This window comes from Miniopterus natalensis, chromosome 3, assembly GCF_054644295.1.
Source record: "Miniopterus natalensis isolate mMinNat1 chromosome 3, mMinNat1.hap1, whole genome shotgun sequence".
NCBI classification, from domain to species: domain Eukaryota; kingdom Metazoa; phylum Chordata; class Mammalia; order Chiroptera; family Miniopteridae; genus Miniopterus; species Miniopterus natalensis.
This window is the reverse complement of record NC_142083.1, coordinates 86287982-86298926: the sequence shown is the minus strand read 5'-3', so window position 1 is coordinate 86298926 and position 10945 is coordinate 86287982. Positions and strand designations below refer to the sequence as shown.

At 46.5% G+C, this 10945-nt stretch overlaps 1 non-coding gene across 1 annotated transcript; it reads right to left on the bottom strand.

The window, feature by feature from the left end:
• Positions 1-1232: 1232 nt before the first annotated feature.
• Positions 1233-1359, bottom strand: LOC148093546 (small Cajal body-specific RNA 4). The gene has a single exon (XR_015714304.1).
• Between the last annotated feature and the right edge of the window lie 9586 nt (positions 1360-10945).

The window sequence follows — 10945 nt, the reverse complement described above, 5'->3', positions numbered from 1 at the left end:
AATGACCATGAGAAATAGCGGTGTCTGTCTCTTGGCCTGTTTGTGTGATACAGCGGTAATGGAGAAAAAGGACCTGGAAGGCACGCTGTGTGTAGTCCTCTTCAAATCCCAGGGGTGTCAGCCGTGACGGCCTGGTCCTAAAATCTGTCGGGTCACCAAATGGCCTGTGTTGCCTAGGCTGGTGTTGCTAACCCTTAGGACATGGTCCAAACTCACTGAACAGCTGCCTATTGGCAAGAAAAAGGGGGGAGGGGAATGCATTTTCAGCCATAGTGACCTACATTTAGCAGACATCTTGGAGCCTGTGCAAAAGCGTATCTTTTAGGGGCCCCTACCTGTTTGAGATAAAGGAAAGACTTAGCCACACCTGGGCTCCAGTCCTGGTCTTCCCCTTTCCTGTCTGCACTTGGGCTTGGAGGCCAATCTGTGAAGTGGACATCATTTGTCCACAAGATGGTACCTGGTAGGTTCATGGAAACTAGATTAGAGCCCCCTTCTCAGTGAGGATCTCTGTAGATAGGTACATTCTCTGTCTGCATGGGAGGGACCTCCAGTGATGTGATTGTGTCTTATATCTCTCTGGGTCTCCACCCGAGCATTGGGCCTTGTGTAACATAAATGGGCAATGAGTAAATGTTCAGTGAATGGCTGGATTTTAGGTAGGAAGACAGAGGAAATATGCAAGCAAAGGCAGAATGTTCTTGAATTTACACTTGGCACATAATAGTTTTCAAATGAAAGGAGCCCTTACAAGCCATGCCTAAGTGTACCTTTACAATCAAGCACCCCTAGGTATTTTGTAACTGGGCTGAGGGTGCTTGCTGGAATGTTTTAGAATGTTCTGAAGTACAGATAAGGCCGACTTGGTAAAGAGAAAAGTCTGGAGGAAAAGCAGAGAGACAGCTGAGTCAGAAAAATAAGAATTCTAGTCCTATAAGAATCATTAACCACCTCTGGATAAAGGATGCAAATTCAACCAAGAGTTATGTGCCAGGGACTGCTAGTAGCTTTCCTGTTACGGTACTTCATTTTACTGTGTCATTGCCCCTATGGTTATGAAAACTGCAGCCAAAGGGACGGAAATCCTTTGCCCAAGAGGATCTGGCCGGCAGGCTGTGGCAGAGACAGGTCTCAGGCCAGGTGGTGTCCCGTGTTGTAGGGGAGGTGGCCAGCGCCTTCCTTCTGAGATGGCTCTTATGGAAAAACTCAGACCCACGCATGGTCTTTTTTTAGAATGTTGGGTAGTACAGCCATCCCTGTAATATTCTCCCATAAGGGCTGTTCTCTCCAACCCTTTTTCCTAAGAGGATTGTATCAGCAGCCTTGCTTCATCAGACCCCGCCTTCCTACTCCTGCTTTGGGAGCTCATGGTCTTTACATTTAGGTGCTAGCACCCCCTGCTGGCCTGTGCCACCCAAAATGGGATGACAGCCAGTGACCACAGAAGGAAGCAAAGGAACAAAAAGGGGCGATAAGCTTCACAGCTGCCCACCCTGGGAATGTTGCCCATTGTGGCCAAGCCATCTTGGGGGTAGGAGGTGGGGGGTAGTGTTGGATTTGGCAACCAGATGGGTTCTGATGGATCTGCTTTGAGCCCCAGCCTTACTGTTTATTAACTGGGTGACCTTAGCTTCCCCTCTCAGAGCCTTATTTCTGTCATCTGTAGTGAAGGGATGATTTGGAGTCACAGAGGTGAGGTAGCTTGTCCACGTGGCTGTTAACTGGAATCCAGGCAGTCTTAGGTGCTCAAAAAACTTCCACTGCATTGGTCTTTCTGTCACCAAGCGCTTCCTCAGTACCTGCTGGGTTCCAGGCTCTGGGAACACACACAGTGAACAAAAGACACATGCTGCTCCTTGTGAAACACGGTGTCTTCTTACCCTTCAAATCTCTGACCTCCCACTCTGCCTCATCTCTCCTGCCTACCACTTAGTCTCTGCTTTTAGGGATTCACGATTAGATTGGGCTCACCAGGATAGTCTCCCCAGCTAAAGGCCCTTTATCTAATCACATCTACAGACCCCTTTTGCCACATAAGGTAACATATTTATAGGTTCCAGGGATTAGGATGTGGACATCTTTGGGGGTAGAGGGCATTTTACCTACCCAGCCTACCCTCTGGCTCCTAAAGATGCAGGTCCAACCAGATGCAAAAGACATTCACCTTGTCCCACAGCCCCAAAGTTCTCATCCCACTTACAGCATCAACTCAGAGTCCAAAATCTCATCATCTCCACAGACCCAGAGCTCACCATCTAAATCTCCTACATCTGGTAGGGGGAGGCTCTGGGTATAATCCATCTGTGAACCTGTGGAACTCAAGAAATAAGTTAATCTGTCACCAAAATACAGTGGTAGCAACCCAGCAGGGATGCAGTTTAGCTCTTTCCCTGGTCCAAGGGACCAGAGACATGATATGAGCAAGAAAGATTAAGAAGAAACAATGGGCTCTAGCACCTGGAAATACCAAACTATTAAGCTTCCCTTTTTCCTGGGCAAATCAGAAAAGGAAAGGGGTTTCTCAGACCAGTCTGTTAGCACCTTAGTCTATATCCATTGGGATGAGGAAAGAGCAGAGCCAGAGTTTTCATTAAATATTTAGTGCCTGTTTTAGAAAGTGAGTCAGACTCAGGTCTTCCAGTGCACAACTGTGCTGCCTCTGGGCACAGACTTTCCCAGAGTACTAGTGAGCCCCGCGTCCTGCACGTGGGCTCTGGACTGTCCCACGTGGCCGATTACCAGCCCCACCTGGGATGCCTTTAACCTGGTCTCAGCCCTAATCTAAGTATTTAGAAATCTCTCCAGGGGAATCTTATACCCAACCAGACAGCTGTTGAAAAAGCTCTCCGGGTGAATCTTATTACCCAACCAGAAATCTAAGTGTTTAGAAAGCTCTCCGGGTGAATCTTATAATCAGCTGGGTGTAGCAGCCGCAGATCTACAGTTTCCTGGCCCGGAGGCAACTGGCGGGAAGTCAGAGCTGCCTGGGCACTGGACGACCCTGAGCCCTTTGCCTCCTCTGATGGGGACCCTGGAGTCCAGAGGAGCTGGGCCTTAGCTAGAGGAAGGACAAATGAAGGACTTGGGGGGCCTTAGGACCAGGAACAAGGGGGCTGTTTGTCCCCCAGCTTCCCTGAGGAAGAAGAGAAACAGGATGGAAAAAGCTCATGCAAAGGAACTGGGGCTAGACTACCCACTGGCTGCTCTGGGACATCCTCGACCCTCCTCGGTGCTGGGCTGCTGCTGCTGCAGGCAACTCAAGGTAGTGATATCTGGTTTCCTTTTTTTAAAATGAGTCCATTTACAGGAAAATGTTAAGTGAATAATAGCCTGGGTGGTACGCAAATGACCTATGTCTGGGTAAACTGTTTACTTTTACGTGATGTTCTAGAACAGCGATTTTCAACTGTTTTCATCTCATAGCACCCATAAACTAATTACTAAAATTCTGCGGCACACCAAAAACTACTTTTTGTCAATCTGGCCCAAAAAAGGTATAATATTGATTGATTTACAAAAAATAATAATAGTAATTACTTACCCTTTTTGCTCCAAAGTGATTTTTTTCATCTTCACCCAAGGATATGTTTTTATTGATTTTAGAGAAGAAGGGAGAGAGAGAGGGAAACATTGATTAATTGCCTTCCCTACACGCCCCGACTAGGGATTAAACCCACAACCTTTTGCTGTACGGGGAAGATACTCCAACCAACTGAGCCACACTGGCCAGGACTCCAAAGTGACTTTCTAAAAAATCAGGTGCCTATACTTGTATGGAAGGATTTCTGGTACCAAGAATTAATAGAAAAAGGACTCTAGGAAAAACTAAGGAAATCTGAAGAGTGCACCTTTTAGTTAATAATAATATATTAACACTGGTCCATTGATTGTGACAAATGCATCATATTAATGTAAGATGTTAGTAATGGGGGAAATGAGTGTCAGGTATATGAAAGCTCTGCTATTGTCATAATTTTTCCATAGATCTAAAACTGTCCTGAAAAATGAATTTTATTAATAAAATACAGGCTGCCCAGTTAAATTTGAATTTCAGACAAACATACATTTTTAGTATAAGTATGTCCCATGCAATATTTGGGATTTAGTTATACTAAAAAATTACCAGTTATCTGAAATTCAAATTTAGCTGAGCATCCTATATTTTATCCGAATTTGAATTTAAACAGCCACATGTGGCTGGTATTGGGTGGCACAGGTCTAGAGCTATCTGGCTTGCCCTGAGGTCAGCAGTTAAGAAAGCAGGTGAGACAAGTGAGGTCCTGAGAGGCTCTCGACTTGCTTGGCACCTTCTAATTCCAAGACCAATCCTCTTCTCACTGCACATACCTGGTTCCTGCTGAGAAGCAATAGTGCTCCAAGGGGCCTTCAGGAGCCCAATATTGGCAGTGCTGGGCCTCGTGGAGGCCTGCAGAGGCAGTTGAGAATGGTGGGTGTAACAGCTGGGACTGGTGCCTGAGGCCATTGGTCAGGGACCATAGTGCCTAGTAATAGATTGGCACAAACAGCAATTTGGCATGCATGGTTGGGTTCTCTGCTCAAGGCCTCACTGAGCCGAAATCAAGGTGTCGACTGACTGAGCTCTTCTCAGGAGGCTGCGGGAAGACTCCATTTCCAAACTCCCCCAGATTGTTGGCAACATTTGGTTCCTTGAAATTGCAGAGCTGAGATCCCCATTCCCTCGAGTGCTGTAAGTTGGGGACTGACTGACCTAATTTACTTACTTAACTCCCAGAGGCTACCCTCATTCCTTACCTGGATCCCCCTCCATCTTCAAACAGCAACAATGCCAAATTCCTGTGCTTCCAATCTCTGGCTCCCTCGTCTGTCTGTCCTCAGGCCCCAATTTTAAGGGCTCATACGATAAGGTTAGGCCCATCCACCTTAAGGTCAGCTGACTTGGGACTTTACATCTCCAAATTCCCTTCACAGCAACACCTAGATTAGTGTTGGATTGGGAAGGTGTGTATACACCAGGGTGGGAATTTTGGAGGGGGCACCTTAGAGTTGTTTTCCGCGAGGACCTGGCAGACACAGCAGCGTCAGGAGTAAAGTAGGTTCTAGAGACAGACAACATGGGTTCAAATCCCAGCTCCACCACCACTCAAGGTGTATGTGGCCTGGGGCACACAGCCTTTTTGAGCTTCTATTTTCTCATCTGCAAAATGGGAATAAGAATAACATTGTTGTCCTGGCTGGTGTGGCTCAGTGCTTGGAGGTTAGGGCCTGTGCACCAAAGGGTCTCGAGTTCGATTCCTGGTCAAGGGCACATACCCCAGGCAGAAGCGCAGGAGGCAACCAGTTGATGTGTCTCTCTCACATCGATGTTTCTCCCCCGCCCTTATCTCTGAAAAGCAATGGAAAAAATATCCTCATGTGAGGATTAACACACTCAAAAAAAGAATGATTTTGTTAAGCTCATCGTGTGGACTGAGTATCTGACAAGTTGGTGTTCTTCTCACTTTTCTGCTGCCAGAGCTGCCTAGTTTTATCTTCTCAGGCGTGAGAATGGCGTTTTCATGGCTTTCCCCACTGCATTCTCCGCCTTCCTGACTCATGATAAAGCTCTTCCAGGAGCATGAGCTCACTGTATTGGGATCTCCGTCTCCCCACTCTGGCAGGCTTGACCAGACTTGGCATGGGAAAGAAACGTCAGTGGGAAAAAATTCTTTAAAAAAATGTATGTATGTAGTAAAACGTATATCCAATTGCAACATAAACATAATTGCACTCGTTGATGTGTGTGAGCGAGCCCGAGGTAGGGAGTGTTTGGTCGGTCGAAGTTAATTTCCATTCACTCCCTCATTGCACAGCTCATGGAAGATGAGACCCTTGGGGTTGGTGTTCTAGTGGAGGCATTTTGCCATCAGCATCCTGTTTATTCCATGGTTATGGGCCTTTGGTACCCAATTTGCTTGAAAACCTTGTGAACTTATTAATGGAGAAAGAAAGAGGAATCTTGGGTAATGTGAAAGCAAGCGGCCGGTTTTGCAAAAGTTCCAGCATGGGTGGTTTATAACTAATTGGAAAAACATGTCTTTTCTCAGTCTCCTTAATCCTTTTTGCAGGGCCTGGGTCTTAAGTGTTCCCAGAAGGTTCAGGGAAGTGTAATCAGCTCCCAGGGTGGCCACCACAGTGACAAAAGAGGCAAAGAGCTCATGCCTGCAACTGAGGGTCCTTCAGGTGTTGCCAGCTCAGTCTGGGGCATCAGGGACCAGGTCTGTCACCAGCCTTTCTTACTAGGGCAGAGGGATAGGTGACAGGCAGGGACAGAGTGGGGATTCATTTTGGCTTTAAATTTAGCCTTCAGAACTAAAAGTCTGGAGGCAAAGTTTAGGACTCAGACAGGAAAAGGAAATAGCCAACATTTAAGTTCTCTGAGCTGAGGACTTTAACTCCTTGATTATAATAAGCACAGTACTTGGGTCCTTCCATCCTTTTACAAAGTTATTTTTAGAAACGCAGAAGTTGACAGTCCTGCTCCTGCTTTCTCTTCCTTGTTGGGTTTCTCTGTAAGAGAATGTTCCCAGGGCCAAATGAGCTGGCTGGGCCATGGCCCCACCGAGTGTCCTTAGCAGGGAAAACTCTGTCAGCAGAGTGAACTGTAAATGCCTGACCTAAGGCCCCCAAGTCAGAGGCCCCTTGTGTCCGAGTCCCAGCTTTGCAGCCTCAGTAACGGCCTCATCCCAGCAGAGCTGCTGTGGTCTGTGGTGTCATAAGGTGCAAGAGCAACAAGCTCCCCTCCCCAGGGTGCCTTCAGGGTGAGAGGCAGCAGGTGGAGCCCCCCCACACGGGGGGGGGGGGGACCAAGAGGTGATACTGCTATTAGACTTTTAAGTGTTTGCGGTTTCCTCTCTCTGTCTCCACTTCCTTCTTGAAACCCCAAAAGAGGCTTCTCAGGAAAGGAAGGGCCTTTCAGATCCCAGAACGCAGCTGGGAATGGCTATTCTCGGTCTCGCTCACCAGAGCCCAGCGTGACTGGGCAGGGCTGTGGGCTAGATCCACCAGGGCCACTCAGACACCGCTCGCCTGCTGAGCACTGCCAGCCATCCTGCCAACACTGCCTTTGTTCCTCTCGAGGAGGTACTCCCACAGTGACAAAAGGGATGCTGGGTCTTGTCGTGCTCTGGACTGGCCACTGAGAGTAACACTATAAGGACAGACTGGATGTGCCTTTGGCGCTGGCCCCTCCTGTTACTATTAATTCCACAGTTATATGAAATAGACCCGGCAGGTTCCCAAACTGTTGAAGGCTCCATTAGGAAGTGGCTCTGACATGGTTGTTCTAGACCTAGGGACTAGAAGAACCCGTTTGGAGGGGCTCCATGGCTGGCCCGTCCCTTGTTTTATGGAAATTGACCTCTCCAGTCAGCTGAGAACCTGTGCTAAGTGGCTCTGAAACAGGACTAGCTACGTTATCTGCGGGGCCTATATTGAATGAAAATGCAGGGACCCCTCTTTCAAAAATTAAGATTTATGGTGGTGACAGCAGAGCATTCAGGCACGTGAGGGGGCTCTTCTGAGTGCAGCGTCCTGGCTGCACAGTTTGCACGCCCATGAAGCCTCATCCAGAGAGTTTAGGGCAGGCAGCTGGTCAGTGTGCAGATAAACTGGATCACCCTACCCTTTGGATGAGTTGACTCACATCTTTTATAAACTGTTGACTGACGAAAGCTAGTAAAATGAGCGGGGCTTGCTGTAGCCTAGGCTGAGAGGCTGGCTGAGTGCGAAGGGCAGTGACAAGGGGGGAAGGGCAGGGCTCCAGGCAGCATCTTCTCTCTAGAACAGGAGGTCCCTGAGCATGGATACCTGGCTTGGTCATCTGTCACAGGGTTCAAAGTAAAACCCAGAAGACTGACATTCCTGCAAATGCTTCGCCCATGGCCAACCTTTGTGAAAACTTAAACTATTCTTTTTCAAGTGAGATTTCAACATGAACTTCTGTTGGCTGGGAAAGGACAGTCCTGTTACTGGAGAACAATTTGTATTTGAAGAGAATGGGTCAGAGGTTGCTAAGGAAACCATTGTTTGCAAAGTTCGGCTTATGTAAATTATTGGCAAACCTCCAAAATAAGCAAACAAGTGCCATTTTGCCCCGTTTGTGGCTCCGTTGGTTGGAGCATCATCACGTGCACCAAAGGGTCCTGGCTTTGATTCCTGGTCAGGGCACGTACCCAGGTTGTGGGTTTGACCCCAGTTGGGGAGTCCTGGAGGCAGCCAATCAATGTTTTTCTCTCACATTGGTGTTCCCCTCTCTTACCAATGAAAAACATATCCTCAGTGAGGATTAAAAAAACAAAATACCACCAAATGTCATTTTGTTCTTTCTCCCAGATGGTAAACAGGAAGGGAAGCCTGTGACTGGGTAAAGTGAGTCATGGAGTATGGGAGGCTCAGATCCATGTAAGACTCCCTCTCCTCTTTACTTGGGGACTCCTTTATAATTTACCTGCCAAGCTGCAAATTAAAAGGCAAATCTGATTGGGTGGCAGCAGACAAGATTGTCTGAGTGGGTGGATGGGGGACTGAAGAAGTCTGCAGAAGCCAAAAGAGATTTCTTTTTTTTTTTTTTTGGAAAAGAATCTCGTTTTATTATGAAAACAAAATATCATTTGCAATGCTTTCCTTTTTTTTTTTTCTTTTTTTAGTCTTTTGTAAAGAATTGAAATATATCATAAAATTCACATACTATAAAATTCACCACTTTAATGTTGTATAATTCATTGGTTTTTAGCAGCCACAAAGTTGTATAACCATCACCATTATCTAATTTCAGAATATTTTCATCACCCCCCAAAAGAAACTCCATACCCATTAGCTGTTGAGACAAGCTAGTAAGCCAGGACAAGTGGAAAAGGGAGACAGGTAGTTAAAAGGCCAAGCAGTTTACAGCCACCTAGTAAACTGCAAACCCTGTCTTCCCTAACCAAAGATGTTTAAGAGTAAATGGTTTACACTTTTCCCCAACCAGAGGGCAAATAGCTTAACTCGCCCTACTCAGGGAGACAGATAACAGAAACCCATTAGTGCCATTTGTGCCAACCACACCCAAGGATGGATGAAGTCAGAGGGTTAAATCTCATTTTGGCACATCAGCATAAAGCTGACGAATATTCTATTGAGATCCTCCCCTAAGACCTCCCCTAAATTGCCAGTCTTTAAAACCTTCAAGAGGAAGGACACAGCCCAGCCAGGCGTGGCTCAGTGGTTGAGCATCTACCTAGGATCCAGGAGGTTGAGGTTCGATTCCCAGTCAGGGCACATGCCCGGGTTGTGGGCTCCATCCCCATTTGGGGGTGTGCAGGAGGCAGCTTGTCAGTGACTCTCTCATCATTGGTGTTTCTGTCTCTCTCTCTCCCTCTCCCTGCCTCTCTCTGAAATCAATAAAAAAATACATTAGAAAAAAAAAAAAAAAAGGAAGGACTGAGCTGGTGCTCTTCTTGGAGCTTGCTGGAACCTTTCCCTTCCCTCCCTCCGCCCAAGGTACATTACCTTTGCCTGTCTCTCTCCTAAGCTCCAAGGGGCCGCCTTCTGCCCCTGTAACTTGTTTCCTGAGCCTTGCAGCCCAGCTGGCTCACTTCTACTACCTCTGTAACTTTCCAAATAAACTTTCCCTTATAATTTGAGTTCCTGGCTCTGAATTCTTGGCCAAACTCAAGAACTGAGGTCCAACTTCACTGGTAACAACTGGTGCTGTTTTGCAGCCAAAGCCACCGGTAACAGTCACCCCCCCACCCCCACCCCCAACCCTCCCATCCCCGTCATGCCCTGGCAATCACTAATCTACTTTCTGTTTGTCAATTCTGGACATTTCACATATATGGAATCATACAACATGGGGCCTTTTGGTCTGGCCCCTTTCACTTAGCGTATTGTTTTCAAAGTCGATCCATGTCATGGCATGTATCAGTGCTGGATTCCTTTTCCTGGCTGAATCACACTCCACTACATGGACAGACGACATTTCATTTATCCGTTCCCCAGTCAATGGGCGTTTGGTTGTTTCTACTTTTTGGCAAAAGTGACTTCCTAACACCACGTGAAACTATAGGAGTCCTGGAGCTGGGCTTGGGTGCTAGGAAACATTTCACTGCAGGTTAGGAAAAAAATAGTACAGTATTTGGTATTCGGCATGAAAAATAAAAAGCCTCTTTCTCAGTTTTTAATTGCTGCATTCAAAAGTACTGAAGGGTAGCAGAGTATGCCACCCCAAATATGTTTCTTTGGCATAAGGATTATTTTGAGCTGACCATTTCAAGAAATGGTTGAAACAGGAGAAACTCTGAAAATAGAGAAGCTTCCCTTTTGTAAGGGAAATTTATGTTTATAAAGGAAGCCTCCGGTTGAAAGGGTGTCTCCCTCTCCTTACCCGGAAAGAAAGGATGACTAAATCTCAAGAGAATCTTATCAATGAAAAAAGCATCATGAATAGATCTGCAAAACAAACTTATCCTTGTTTATCATGCTTTTCTGGTAGCCTCCCCAGAGCTGGCTTCCAACACCTTTCTTTCTTTTGTCTTTTTGCTGAAGATGGTATTTAAGCTGGTGACTCAGGCCACCTTGGGAATTTACTTTTTCCCCTGATTATCACCTGTGTTTACAGGAGGTATATATGTTAATAAATTTTGGTTCCTTTTTCTCTTGTTAAGCTATCTTTTATTGCAGAGGTCTCAGCCAAGAACACAGAAGGGTAGAGGGAAAATTATTTTTCTTTCACCAAAGTTTCTGGGTAACTCAGATGGAACCCACGGGAATATCCTATGTGCTCTGGAGACTGCAGATAGGATCCTGGGAAAACTGGCAGAAGCCAGTGGAGGGTAAAAATTCTTACCAAGGTCAGCCCTCCTGGAACTCTGTCTGTACTGCCCAGTTGAGACAGGAGGGTAAAAAATTTCTGGTCTTCTCCTTTCCAAATTCAAATTAGCAG